At 34.2% G+C, this 15,950-nt stretch overlaps 1 long non-coding RNA gene across 1 annotated transcript; it reads right to left on the reverse strand.

The window, feature by feature from the left end:
- Positions 1-3,962: 3,962 nt before the first annotated feature.
- Positions 3,963-7,679, reverse strand: LOC107797602 (uncharacterized). Its single transcript, XR_012700397.1, has 3 exons — positions 7,299-7,679; positions 7,101-7,166; positions 3,963-7,025 (listed from the first exon to the last, which is right to left on the reverse strand). It is a non-coding gene; the product is annotated as an uncharacterized LOC107797602 (long non-coding RNA).
- Between the last annotated feature and the right edge of the window lie 8,271 nt (positions 7,680-15,950).

Below are 15,950 nucleotides of genomic sequence, written 5' to 3' on the forward strand. Positions count from 1 at the left end.
TCACCCAATAATTGAGTTATGAGCATATCATTTATTTCATCAACAGAGTCATTTTTTGTTGTCAGAATAATACGAGAAGATGTAGAAGACATATTACAAGGAGATGCATAAAAATCTGGATAAGTTACTCTAAATAAAAGATTCAACGATTCTTTTTCACTAATAAAAGGAACAATGAAACAATTAGGGATTTCAATCTTACCTTGTCAATTTGTTTTTCTTTTCCGCTCCCTATTTTCATCAAATATTCACAAAAGGCAGGATCTGTTCTCGCTCGCATATTTACTGATAATCGCAATTGTTCCAGTTGATTCCAAATGTCAAAACATAGCAAGCTTTCTTGTATGAAGTCCTCTTTTTTTCCACTACGAACAACTGGAAGAGTTTTCCTGAAATCATGTAACGACCGGACCGGTCGTTTTGAATTTTTGCACTTTGATCGTCAGTTCCCGGGCATGACTTGCCCTGTGTAATGTATTATGACTGATGTAGATCGTTGGTTTTGGTTTTCAGGAAAAATCGGAATGAATTTGAAGGAACAGTCTCAGTTGAAAGCTTTGAATTTGAAAAGTTGACTAAGAGTTGACTTATTTGTATATGAGCTTGGATCAGAAATTTTATGGTTTGGATAGTTTCGTTGGGTGATTTATGACTTAGGAGCGTGATCGGAATGCATTTTGGAAGTCCGTGGGAGGATTTGGCTTGAATTGGCAAAGTTAATATTTTGGCGAATTCCGGTTGATAGGTGAAATTTTGATCAGATGGTTGGAATGGAATTCCGAGAGTTGTTGTAGCTTCGTTATGTCATTTGTGATGTGTGTGCAAAATTTCAGGTCATTTGGACGTCGTTTGGTCGACTTTTTGATCGAATTTGGATTTCGGAAGTTTTGGAATTCTTAGGCTTGAATCCGAGAGTGATTTGATGTTTTGATGTTGTTTTGAGCGTTCCGAAGGTTGGAACAAGTTTGAATTATTTTATGGGGTATGTTGGCATGTTTGGTCGGGGTCTCATGAGGCTCGAATATGTTTTGGAATAGTTTTTGGAAGATTTTGGCATTTTGATTATAAGCATGTAATGATACAAAGGTCCATTTTTAGTTCTAGATATCGAAATTTGATTTTTAGACTTTCGGAATTTTGATAATGAATTATAGGACTGATTTGAAAAGTTTGGTCTAATTTCATCAAGTCGCGATTGGGTTTTTGACACGAAACATGAGTTAATTGTTTAACGAGCGAAATGGGTATTGAACTGAGCAAATGAGCTCCGAATTGAGTTTCGACTGAAGGGCTATGTTCGTATTATTATTTGTGACTCATAGGAACAAGAATCATCAAATTCTGAGTTCGTATAATGGAGTTAGAGCCTTTTTAATGAAAAGAAAAGCTGCTGTAATTTTCTGGGCAGTTTCTGCATTTTTCGCACGTGTGAACAGTAACCGCACCTGCGTGAACAGTATCCGTGTACAGTACCATGTACAGTAAACATGAACAGTATCCGTGTACAGTACCCGTATATAGTACATATGAATAGTATCCCGTATAGAGTACCCATGAACAGTACCGTGAACAGTACCCATGAACAGTAAAATGCGTGAACAGTAACCGCGGAAATTCTGGACAGAATGTTGAGTTCTAAAAATGGGACTTCGTCCCATTTTCCATTTTTACCAAATTGGAGCTCGGGTAGAGGCGATTTTTGGGAGATTTTTAGAGAAAAAAATGGGGTAAGTGTTCTTAATTTAATTTTGGTTGGATTACCCGAATCTATTACTAGTTTTGGCATTTAATTGATGATTTTAATTGGGAAAATCTTGAAAACCCTCTTGGTTTAATTTGAAGATTTGAGGGTTGAGTTGATGTCAGATTTTAGTAAATTGGTATGATTGGACTCGTGGTTGGATGAGGTTTCATATTCCGTAATTTTTGTCGGGTTCCAAGATGTGGGCCCCACGGGCGAATTTTGAGTGCAATTTCGGATTTTTAATGGAAAATATAGAATTTCATATGGAATTAATTCCTATAATCTTTATTAACTGAACCGAATTATTGTGGCTAGATTCGAGGCATTCGGAGGTCGATTTGAGAGACAAAGGCATCGCGAGCTAGAGGATTAGCCGGTTCGAGGTGAGTAATGATTGTAAATGATGTCCTGAGGGTTTGAAACCCTAGATTTGCACATCGTAGTGCTATATTGAGGTGAGACATGCGCTGAATGATGAGCGCAGAGTCTTTTACTACCGGGGATTGTGACTTGGTCCATCCCGATTGATGATTTTACCACATATTTGATTGAAACTTATTTGTTATCATTATGATTTGGGCTGATTGTCATACTTGGGTTTCGTGCCAATTATTTGAATCATTTGAGAACTTTTATCACTATTTTCTCACTGTTTTGACTTATATTTAAACTCAGTCCTGTTGATAATTATTGTTTTACAAACTCAGCCGCTTTTATGCAGATTTGAAAACTCAAATGATATTTTTAAATGATATTTTGGGCTGAGAACTACTGTTTTACAAATGCCCGAGGGGCTTATGATGATTTCCGGACTGAGTGAGGTCGAGGGCCATATGTGAGGATATGCTAAGTGATATGAGGTCGAGGGCCTGAGATACTATTTATGCCACGAGGTGGCTTGAGTGATGTGAGGCCGAGTGATATGAGGCCGAGGGCCTGAGATACTTTATATGCCACGCGGTGGCTTGAGTGATGTGAGGATATGCTGAGTGATGATTCCACGAGGTGACTTGATATAGCGCTTGGGCCGTAAGGGGCCCCTCCGGAGTCTGCACACCTACAATGAGCGCGAGTACCCATTGTTCTGAGTGATTGATACTATGCCCGAGGGGTTGATACTATTCTGAGAGTGAGCCCGAGGGGCTGTTATTGTTCTGATATTGAGCCCGAGGGGCTGTCACTGTTCTGATATTGAGTCCGAGGGGCTGGTTCTGTTGATATTATGCCCGAGGGGCGGTTTGTTGTACATGTTTTGCCCGAGGGGCTTTTACATTTCTATCATTTTTGTTACTCACTTATAAACTACTTGCTTTACTTATTGGAAAAAAGGATTTTCACTTGATTTCTCACTGCTTTACTGTTTAAAGTGATTTTACTGCTTCAATATGGAATGTCTTGTGTTTTTGCGTAATTTATTCCCGTTAGTCTTTATTTATTATTATTACTCACTGAGTCGGAGTGCTCACATTACTCCCTGCACCTTGTGTACAGATTCAGGTATGTTTTGGATGATCGGAGGCAAAGTCATAAGAGTTTAGCAAGGTAGCTGCCGATGTTCGTAGCACTGCTTTTCTCTCTCCTCATTTCATTAGTCTATATTTGTACACTCCAGGCTTTCAGTTGTATTTATACCCTAGTAGATGCTTGTGACTTGTGACACCCTGGTTAGGGCGGTGTCGGGCTGGATTTCTGCATTTTTATTCATATTTTCCGCTATTTGGTACTATTAAACCATGTTTATACTATATTTGTGTTAAATTACTGTTTTAAAGGACGAGTTGGGTTAGATTGACTGGCCTTGTCTTCACGAGAGGCGCCATCACGACCAGGGTCGAGATTTGGGACGTGACAAATCACCACCAAAAACAACAACTTTCCCACCAAATAGTATCTTCGTATCCATTAGATCTTTCAATAGTAAATCAAAAGCCTCTATCAATTCTTTTTTGGTCATTGATACTTCATCCCATACGATTAATTTGGCATCTTGTATTAATAATGCAAGAGAACTTTGTTTACTAATATTATATGAGAATTGTCCATCAATATCAATAGGAATTTTAAAACGGGAGTGAGCAGTTCGTCTTCCGGGAAGAATTGAAGCTGCAACACCAGGGTAGCTGTTGCTAAATCTACAAATCCTTTTGATCGTATAGCAGCAAGTAATGCACGATACAAAAAAGTTTTTCCTATTCCTCCAGGACCATCTATAAAAAAAGCTTCAGGTTTATTTTTAAATATTCTATCAAGAATTATATTATATGCTTCTCGTTGTTCATTGTTCAATTTTGCTTCCAATAACAAATCTTCTTCTCTAACAATTATATTTCTTTCAAAATGAGAATCTTGAGCCTTTTTAGCAGCTGATGAAGCTGAAATTCTTTCCGGTACAAGTGTAAATTCATTTATGCCATGAATCATTGAATGCAAAATATCATTAATATGGTTTAAATCATATGACGAATCTGTTTCTTGTTCAAATTTGGCATAATCTTAAAGTCTTCAGACATAGAATCTTCAAATTTGTCCCAAAGTTCTTTCGGATTAGCAGGATCACAATAGATCAACAACGTAGAAAATAAACATCTTAAACTATAAGGCATCTGATATCTTACAGTTTCTAACATACAGTCAACCAAGTTATTATCGCATTGTAATAATCCTTTTTTTTCTACGGCTTATCTAAATGTACTACAACATACTCCATTTATAGTTAGCAAATGTTGATATAATTTTGGTCCTCTAATATTCATTAATAACAATTGAAGATAGTATCTTTCCCCCTCTGTAGGATGACGTGTTACAATACGTCCAATAACAGTACCCCATTGTTGACGTGTCCACATCCTATATTGTTTGGACTATACAAAATATTCTAGAAATTTCTTGTAAAGTAACTTTAGATTCTTAGCATCTTTGTTTTCTCTGTTCATCAAAAAAAATTCTGTCAACATTGTTTTTCTAATTATAGAATTACTTACAATTGCATTTATGGTCTATGTGGTTTTAAAAGAAACAAATTGTTGTCCTTCAAGATGTAGTTGAAGATGGTAAACAGCTAGGCTCATTTCGCTAATGGGAAAACCAAATAAACGCCAAGTTGCTTCCGGCGGTGAAACCCATCTAGCGGATTGATATTGTTTGATCTCATCTATTTCAATATTTGGATCATCAACATGTATGAAAAAAGCAATTTTATCATGTCCCTTGCAAATATATTTATAAAGATATTTGATAGCTTTAATATCAGAACAAACTTCAACATTAATATGACAATTAAATTTGCCCAGTAGATATGGATTGTAAGGAACTACCCAGGAGTTATCAAGAAGTTGTCCTCTAATATTTACAACTTTGGCGGTATTTCGTCTTTGATATATTGGATACCCATCTTTTCTCTTTGATGTGTGATCGGCAAATTCCTTTGGATATTCAAACTTACAATATCCTTTTTTTTTCTAAACAAGGACATTTAGGATTTAAGCTACCACAAGGTCCATGCATCATATGTTTAGTAACACGTGTATACAAGTAATTATTCGTATCAGAATCAGGCAGTTCAGCACAAACAATTTTTTCATAAGCTTCTGGAGTTAACAATTTATATTCGTTGTTGAGTATGATAAGAAAATGAGCATGTGGAAAACCGCGCTTTTGAAATTCAATAGTGTACATAAAAGCAGCAACTCTTCCAAATATGTTTCTCTTTAGTATATCTGTTTTTATCTCTTCTACCTTCGCTCTAAACACTCGACTAACTAAATCAGGCCGATTTTGTACCTCATCTGTTACAAATAAATGTTCTTCTATTTCAGACCAAAATGGATTACATGTCATTGTAAAAAATATATCAGGTTTTCCCAAATATTGCACTAAAGCAATAGCGTCCATATATCTTCGGCACATATCTCTAGGACCTCCTACAAAACTCGCAGGAAGAAAACTTTATTTACCAATATTTGATGTATCTCTCTCTCCGTGTCTTGGAACATTAAGAAGCCCCGCTAGTGCATCAACTCGAAATAAATCTTGATTAAGTGAATAGAAATCTAACCTTTGAGTCTTAAGCTTGATGAATTGATCAACTGAGTACTGTTGAAATGTTCTCCCAGCATGTAAAACTCCATTTTCTTCGTCATCCCTCATTTGAAGCTTATAACAGTAATATTCACGGCAAGATACAATATTTCTTTTTCATTTTTTTTTTTGCAGAAGTTCCATTTCTATATCAAGAAGCATGTCAATTGAGCACATATTTTCTACACTCGGAAGTTGGTCGTGTTCACGGTAAATTCCAGTACTAATAGTATTGTTCGTTCGAATAATCTTTTTAATACCACAGTGCCATCCATTATGTTCATAAGGAAATAGTAATGGATATTGCAATGGATCATAACAACCATAGTAATAATTTACCAATTGGCTCTTACAACTATGCGTGTAAATTCGAATGTGCGGTAAAGAAATATTGGAACTACTCTCATCTTCTATCCATATTGCCGCTACTTCTGACGATGTTGGTAAGTTGTATGTTCTTTGATCTAAACTAGAGTCAGACTTAAGTGCAATATAGAAGTTAGATAATTCTGAAATATCTATTAACGATTTCAAGAAAATGCAGTATGAGTTCATTTTCAAAGTGTCCATCAAAGTTCTGATAACTGATTCATTAAGCTTATCAGAGAATGTCATTCGATTCATTACTTCATTATTTGTATCGTAGAAATACAATTGTACATTTTTAGCCGGTTGACTCGATGGCACCAAGTCATCTATAAAATGATACATTTTTCCTTGTACTCTAAATGTATAAATACCGCGATTTCTTCTCGCTAAATCTCTATCATATTTCACTCCAAGAGAAGTAAATGCGAACATATTATTATACATTCTAACATAAGTGCGAAAATGTTGACATTCCTCAGAGTTTCCTAATTAAAGATTTAGCAATTCAGCAGGCATTCCATAGTGAACCAATTTCACTGAACCATTGTCACAACAAAACCCCGACGGTTCATATTCAAATCTTTTGGCTCTACAAAATTTACAGTTTGATACGGGTTTGAGTCTAAAAGAGCTAGTAGGAAATTCATTAGTGTTGCAACAACCCAATATTCTATTTTTACGACCTGTGTATCTCAAATTTTAGCGAAGGAAAATATATCAGTTCAAGGGAAAAAAATAATTGAAATGATTTGAAGGGTAGCTGAAAACAAACCTTTCTTTGTTGTTGTATGTGACGTAATGGTGTATTGTTCGGTGCACGTTCCTGAGGTGGACCCTAACATATAAGGAATTATAACATAAGTATGGATATGTCAAAAAACTACAAATAACACCATTGTTCCAGGCTTACCAACTTCAAAAATGCAGGAGCTACTACTTATATCTCTGCCATTATCAGAAATAACGGAAGCATCAACTGAGTACACATTTAGTAAGACAGACAAAGAGAAAACAAGTTAGTCACATCACATTGATGTGTGAACATATAAACTAAAATATACACATATAAGAATCAAGTTATTAACTAAAAAAATAATACTGTACTCACTTGTTTCCAAGAGATAAGGTGAGGCTCCTCTTACACCAACTGCATTCTCGATCCGCTCTTTGCTAAATTGACAGGCAGTTGGTACATCCGTGGAATTACAAATAGGATTATGTGTTGTAAAATGAAGGTATACCATTCGTTGTTGCATTAAGTTTAATTCTCTTATGTTTGCCAACATCTCTCTCTATATTTCACGGCGTCTCTCTTTTATTTTGACGCCTCTTTCTTCAGAGCATTGCCACTTCCCTTTTTTTGTTGGCATATGGAATCAATATTTTTTTCAAGCCTAGGCATCTTTTTATAGTCACAAAACTTGATCGCTGCCAAAAAAATGAAGAAACTTCTGTTAAAGTTGCTAAAATGCTCTACACAAACCATTATCAGACTATAAAAATAAATATGCATGAGAAATTACAACATCTCATTTTGATACACCAGTAAATTGACTATAACAGCAAACTAATGTAAGCCCTCCATTGATCCAGCCTCTTTCCCTAATCATCATAAGGCTAAGGAAATCAAAATTGACAACAACTTATGCCCATCTTGGTGAAATTAACAATTTTCCTTTCAAAGGCATCCAACTGAATGAATGAACTCTAATATCCAAAGATAAAGAAAACCTAGATTTTTTTAAAATTCTGACTTATATCATCTTCCAAACAGTAGTTATGATATAATTTAGCCCCAGAAAAATGAGAACAAAAGCAATTAATACTCCTCAAGACAACGGAGATAAAAATAAATCACAAACACTAAAAGATAGAGAAGATAGAAATATGCATAACAAATTTAATAGAAATGGTAATTCATTGAAGAATTTATTCAAACACTTAGAAAAGAGAAGGCATTGGTAATAATTTTATACCTTCAAAAGCCATCACTAACTATTAGCACGTCTAATGGAAAGATGAGAATAAGAACTCCTGAATTTGCATATATATAAATTTGTTATGAGCTGATAATTTAAAAAAAAAAAAGAAAAAAAAAGAAATGAAAATAAAGAAAAGAATTCACAATCAGTCCCAGTAAAGATGATTACCATTCACAACGTCTATAGTACATTTTATATGTAAATTTATGGCAATTTGCTATATATCTTGTAAAACAATAGTACGAAATCATTTAATTTAACTTAAATATAATTATTGATTTCGCATAACAAAGACGCTGGCCTCATACTGAAAAATGATATTTTGAAACAAAATTCTGTGTTCTGAGGCCTTAAAACCCTCTTTTAGCATCACCTCGATTTGCGTACGCAGTCCGGGAGCGTAGCCGGAAAGCTTAAATATGAAATTCTATGAAAAATGATAAAATTTGGTTATAAAATGAGTTAATTTGACTTCGGTCAACGTTTTGAATAAACGGATCCGGACCCGTAATTTGATGCTCTCGGAGGGTCCGTAGGAAAATATGGGACTTGGGCGTATGCTCGGAATCGAATTCCAAGGTCCTGAGCCCGAGAAATAATTTTTTTTAAAGAAAATTATTTTCTGAAATTATTTAAGGAAATTTGAAATGAAATTTGATTAGAACATGTTAGTATCGGGACTGTATTTTTGTTCCGGCACGCGGTATAGGTCTTATATATGAGTTAAGATGTTTCTGTGAAATTTTATGAAAAACGGATATCATTTGACGTGATTCGGACCTAAATTGCTAAATTTGATACTTGATGAAGTTTGAGAAAAAGTTCTTGATTTTGAGGATTAATTCGTTGTTATTGAGGTTATTTTAGCGATTTGTTCACTTGGATAAGTTCGTATGATATTGTTGAGTTAGTACGTGTGTTTGGTTAGGAGCCCCGAGGGCTCGTGTGTGTTTCGGGAAGTTTTGAACTTCAGAAAATATTGCAGATTTCTGTTGTTAGTGCCCAGGGATTTAACCTTTCGCGTTCGCGTGGTCCCTCTCACGAACGCGTAAGGCAAAAATCCCAAGTGCCCTTCGCGAAGCTGAGGGGGGAGACCCTTCGCGAACGCGTGCCTCCACTCGCGAACGCGTAAGGTTCTGGGGAGGGGTCACCACTTGTGCATCGCGAACGCGACTACTGGTCCGCGAACGTGTAGGCTTGAGGAGCCAAAGCTCCGCGAACGCGAAGGCCTAGCAGGCCTAACCCATCGCGAACGCGAAGGGTATGTCGTGATCGCGAAGAACACTTTTGCCCAGTTATTTTAAAGTCTCAAAACAGAACCCTTTACGGGATTTTCACAAAAATTTCATAAACCTCTTCTTCTCCAAAGCTCTTAGGCGATTTTTGAAGCTTCTCTTCACCATAATCTCTTGGGTAAGTAATCTTTAACTTCTTTTCTTCCATTTTCATCAACATCCATTAGATTTCTAGGCCTAAAACATGTGATTAGGGTAGAAAATTAGGGATTTGGGTAGAATTAGGGCTTTTTGATTAATTGTGATTTAGACCTCGTTTTGGGGTCGGATTTGAGAACAAATTATATATTCGGGCTCGTGGGTGAATGGGTGATCGGATTTTGGTCCGAACCTTGTATTTTGACCAAGCAGACCCGGGGTCGATTTTTGGGAAGAATGATTGGAAAGCTATAATTAAGCATTGAAATTGGATTGTTTAGCATTTATTGATGTTATCAAGTCGATTATGTATAGATTAGATTGGGTTGGAGCAAAATTTGAAAAGAAAAGCGGTGTTAGAGGCTTGAGTTGGCTGTGGAAGTTCGAGGTAAGTGTTTGGTCTAACCTCAGCTTGAGAGATTAAGAGTTGTGTCCTATTTGTTATTTGTTCCTTGTTGAGTACGACGTATAGGCATGGTGACGAGTATCTATGCGTTGGTGTCAAACATAACCGTGATTCTTATATTGTGATTTTCATGATCTCGTTGTATTATTCATGTCTTGGTGAAGATTTCTATTTGTTGTGTAAAGTTGTGGAAAGAATTGTGACCTATGAACATTGAGGAGCGTTGACTCCAGTTGTATAACGAATTGTGAAAGTATAAGTGATAATCGAAACTCTAGAGCATTGGTTCGAGTTGTGAAGTGAATTGTGAAGTAAAAGTGAGAAAGAAAAGAGATCATTATGTGCCCCCTTGTCGGGTTATTGTTGAGTTGAGGTTCCCTTGCATTGTGTTCTTAATTGATATTACTGACGCTTAGGTTGATGATTCTTTGTGTTAGGTGTTGTAACAAGTTGGGTTATAGCTGAGGTAGTTAGATGTTATCCCTTGCCAGACTATTGTTGAGTTGAGGTTCCCTTGCATTGTGTTCTTAATGGATATTACGGACGTTTAGGTTGATGATTCTTCGTGTTAGGTGTTGTAACAAGATTAGTTATAGCTGAAGTAGTTAGATACTGAAACTAGTTGAGTTATAGCTTAGTTATGGCTATTTCTCCCTTGCCGGGACGGTTAATTATAATTATTGTTAACTGTATATGTGGATCGGGTTGCACGCCGCAACGGATATTATATTGGATCGGGTTGCACGCCGCAACAGTTATATATGTGGATCGGGTTGTACGCCGCAATAGATATTATATTGGATAGGGTTGCACGCCGCAACAGTTATATATGTGAATCGGGTTGCGCGTCGCAACAATATTGTTATTGTATTGTTGTAGACCTCAAGTGTTCTTCATACTTAATTAAGTTTCTGTTAGAATTGATATATTTCCCTGAAGCATGTTTGCCCTTCCCTTTTAAACTGTTATTTCCTGTTTATATTTTCGCTATATATTATATAACTGCACAAGTTTATCTGGAGTCTGGTCTTAGCCTCGTCACTACCTCGCCGAGGTTAGGCCAGACACTTACCAGCACATGGGGTCGGTTGTGCCGATGCTACACTCTGCACTTATGTGCAGATACAGGAGCAGTGCTTGGTCAGTAGCATTAGGGGAGCCAGCCTTCAGTCCACCGAGATACTGAGGTAGCCTTGCAGGCGTCCGCAGGCCCGACGTCTCTTCTATCTTTTATTATGTTCTGTTATCCTTTGTATCCGAAATAGACAGTGCTTTCTTTCTTTCAAACGGTTGTGTGTAGTGATCTTAGTAGTTCGTGGATATTGTGACACCAGTTTCTGGGTAGAGGCATATGTGGATCTTCGTGTTATTTTGGGTTATATATTTATTTAAGTCTTCCGCTTAATCTCATATTCCATTGTATTTAAATATTTATCATTTGTTGATGTAATTTGTAAGAAGATTAAAGCAAAAGAGTAATTTGTTGATGTAATTTGTTTTCGTGGCTTGCCTAGCTTTTACGAGTATGCGCCATCACGACTCCCGATGGTGGAAAATCTGGGTCGTGACAACTTAACTAGAAGGGGAAAACCAGAAAATGACATACCAAAAGACACAATTTTCAAACCTGTATTTTAGGTAAATTTGAGTCTAATTAGTAAATTGAAACTGAAAAATATCTTGGAAAACTTAGCGAAAAGGAAAAGAAAAAAAAGCGCATATATAAAGACATAATATTTAGATGGATTAAATCAAGAATTCAAGAAATGATCAAAACATGGATGATTACTGTAATTAGATCTATTAATTTTAGAGAACAAAAAAGAATTAGAATACTATGAATTACCAGGGGATTAGCTGATTTACAAAAAACTTTTAAGAGTTGATTTACAAAAAACTTTTACCCTTACATGAGAATTTGCTGTATCTTTTTTTTGATTTGGTAACCTCGACCAAAATCACAGTAACATACAAAACACCATCCATAAAATAAAATTATCCTATATAATAATTACCTTGAAATAAGTAAAAAATTCGAAATAGAACTTCTGAAGCAGCAGTCGCTATAACCTCTGATTATCAGACAATGTGTTCTTCAGAGAAAACCAATGGGAAAAACAAGCAAAATACCATAAGAATATCTTTCAATTGAGTAGACACAACAACTTAAAGTCCGAAGTTCACAGAGAAAAAGCTAAGGTAATCGAAAAATAAAGTTATGGAGAAGAGAGTATCTGCAGGTTTATAATTTTCTGTGTTGTACGAAAATACCTTGGAGCTGTCAATCTACGTGTTGCTTTGTAACTATAATGAGTCAGCCAAGATATAAAACCTGTCACTTTTAGAGCTAAGGCAACAATGAAAGGTCAAAAGTGGGCTTTGAAAATACCTAAAAGTTTTTCGGGGAATTGCATCTATACCCGTTTTTTGTGTCACATTTTAACTTGTGCCCGCTTTGCAAAAAAATTGCAAACGTACCCGCTTTTTCGCATAACTTCAGCACACGAGACTGAAGTAGCAAAGGCAATCACGCAAAACTTCAGCATTCTAGTAGCCAGAGTTTTTGTGTTGTAACTGGAAACTTCAGCTCTAGAGCTGAAGTTTTTATGTTGTAACTGGGAAACTTCAGCTCCAAGCTAGCTTGATATTTCTAAGCTAGCTTCAAATTGATATTTCGTTAGATAGCTGCTATAACTTTGGTGATTCTCGTTCATATTTTTAGTCATAAAGTATTTGTTCATGCTTATGAGTAATTTATCTGGTAGTAGTAGCCTGTTGCAGTTCGCTGGAAGCCATCCAACTCGTTGTTTCTCATTATCATATATCACCATTTTGTCCAGTAGAGAAATATCTGTAGATGAAAAAAACATCAGAAAGAGAAAGATTAAATGCACAAAGAACTTGGATACCAACTCTTATCAAAATTTAGTTCCCCTTTAGTATTTATGCAGATAAAGAACTGTATTTTCTCTTCACTTTGTTGATACTACTATTCCATCATTATTTATAAATGTTAAAACACAACCTTGCTTTCTTCTGGTGAGGTACTGAAGGGGAGGAGAAAGGGAACTGAAGTTATTTAAAAAGTGGGTACAAATTAAAAGTTTTTAAAAAAATGGGTATAAGTTAAATGGGGGCGACCATAGGGCGCCCCGTGCAATTTTTACAAGTTTTTTTCCTATAAAACCCGTCACGTTTTAGAGCAAAGGTAACAATGAAAGGTCAAAAGTAGGCTTTGAAAATACCTAAAGAGTTTACTTTATTTACAAACTGGCGTGATGGCTTATGTAGGGGCATTTATGGAGTTTCACATTGTATCTGTGTTAGAGGTAATGTACGTGCCAGCTTCATCACCGGTACACACTAGATAAGATGGCTGAACAGTAGGGCCCATCTCAATTTCCCATTTCATGCATTCACACCTAGCTCTTATTTATACCCCTGAGTTATAACTTTATTACTTTAGATAGACCTATTTGCTTCTGTAAATTTTTTAAACTTTTGAGAGCTTTTTATATGTTCCAAAAATCTTTCAATTGAGTAGACACGACAACTTAAAGTCCGAAGTTCATAGAGAAAAAGCTAAGGTAATCGAAAAATAAAGTTATGAAGAAGAGAGTATCCGCAGGTTTATAATTTTTTGTGCTATACGAAAATACATTTATTGGAGTAAAGAAAATTGTTTTCACACAATGATAAAAAAATTTGAAATGCTCGATAAGCATGCAAATTTCAATAGTTTAAATACAAGTATTATCAAGTTATATGATTCTACTTAGTGCAAATTTTGTGTAATATTGGTAAAAGTATAAGCTTTTTTACAATAATATTAAAGACAAATTCTCCATTAAGACACCAAGGACGTTTAAGTTATGCTAATATCTATATTATATTAAAAGCACGAAGGCCCTTAGCGAAATGTCGTTTGCCTTTTTTATCCTTTTTAAAATAGAGTTCATATTAGACAAAATAGGCATTTGATTATTTCCATAATATTTAAAAATAGTCATTTGATTATTTCCATAATATTTAAAAATAGTCATTTAATTAATTCCCTACTATTTAGGAATAGTTATTTAATTACTATTCCTATAATACTTATAATTGACACACATACTAGGAAACATTTTCGTTCTCTACACATAGGAAGTTTTCGTCCAACTCTATATTTAGGAGTATTATTAATTTTTTTTTTCTAATTTAGGAGGATCTTTTTTAGTTAATAAAAATTTGTCCAATTTACACACAATAGGAAGGATTCAGTTTTTTTTTTAGTTAATAAAATTTTAACTAATTCACATACTAGGAAACTTTTGATATTTTCAACTATATTTAAATTTAGGAGTATTAAAATTTCACACTTGAAAAGTTCTTAAATTTTGACTAATTCATGCACACACTAGGAAAGTTTTGATATAAATTTTTGACACTAAATTTTTTTATAACTATATTAGATGAAGACGAGCTCTTTGAAAACTTATAAGAGTCTTTTTTTTTAAATAAAATTTTCATCCAATTTTATATACGCCTGTAATTCTATAAAAAGAAGTTACAATTTCACCTTTTCATCATCATAATTTTGCCTTGTTGGAGCAACAACTACAAAATTAAGGGTTTTAGGTTTTCTTTCTTTGAGCAATTATTTTACTAGTAGTTGAATTTTGTATTCATGTATTTGTATTAGTATTTGAATTTTGCATGCACGTATTTAACCAATACATCTTATTGCTGATCTGGATTGTAAAGCTTGGTTGAATAGAATCCTTTTTGTGTTAGACTGTATGCTTTAACCTTTAGTCAAGTTATTTCTTTTACTATTTTTTCGTGCTCTTATTGGACCTTTTTTCTCCGTTTTTAGTTGCTTTTAATAGTTCTTATATTGGACAAAACTGTATTAAATTATTTTTCTTAAAATTTTAAGATTTTGCAATTAACTAAAATTTTAGTTATAATTTTTTTATTTGAACTATGTAGGAATTCCTAATATTTAATACTCTAAAATCATAAGATTTTACCTTATGAAATTTTTAAAAATAATTTATTCATTGGAACTAAAAATCACGAAGGCCCTAAACGAAATGTCGTTCGTCTTTTTACCCTCTAAATATAAAGTTCACACTAGATAAAACAATCATTTAATTATTTCTCTAATAATTAAAAATATTTTGTTTAATAGATTTCCTAATATTTAGGAATACTCATTTAATTATTCTCCTACTATTTAGGACTTTAATTTTTCTATTCCTTTTAGATCTACAAGTCGTGCCTTTTTAAATCCATGTAGATTTAGTAATATTAAATTTTATGAACTTTCAATTACCACTAGGAAAATTTCTGAAACTTTGTACCACTTATACGTTTAAGATGATCTTTTAATAAAATTGTCGTCACTTTCAAATTCCATTTAATTTTAGACTTATGATGGTTTTTCACTTTCTACTTCCACTTAAATTTAGCAGTATTAAATTTTAAACACGATTTATCCTAGGAAAGTGACCACTTTATAACTCCTTTTAGTTTTAGGAGGCTTTTTAAATAAAATTTTGACTCAATTAAATTTCAAGCACTTTCGTTTTATACTAGGAAAGTTTCGATCACTTTGTACTCATTTTAGATTAATTTTTTATAAGTTATTAGGTAAAAAATAAGCACTTTGAATTCCTTTTTGTTTTAGGAGTCTCTATTTTTTTTAAAAATCTTTATTTATTTTAACTATATATAATTTTACCTTACATAATTTTTTTCCGGTTTCAATTATATATATAATGCTTCTATAAAAGAAACTTTACTATTCTACTGTTTTTATCATCGAAACTTACACAATTTTACTTTAGAAAGTGTCAAAAAATTTGCACTGAACAAAATATTTATTTAATTATTTTTTGAATATTTAGGACTTTAATTGTTTCTTAAATATTTAGGACGTCAAAATTAATTAA

This window comes from Nicotiana tabacum, chromosome 16 (genome assembly GCF_000715075.1).
Source record: "Nicotiana tabacum cultivar K326 chromosome 16, ASM71507v2, whole genome shotgun sequence".
Classification (NCBI taxonomy): Eukaryota; Viridiplantae; Streptophyta; class Magnoliopsida; order Solanales; family Solanaceae; genus Nicotiana; species Nicotiana tabacum.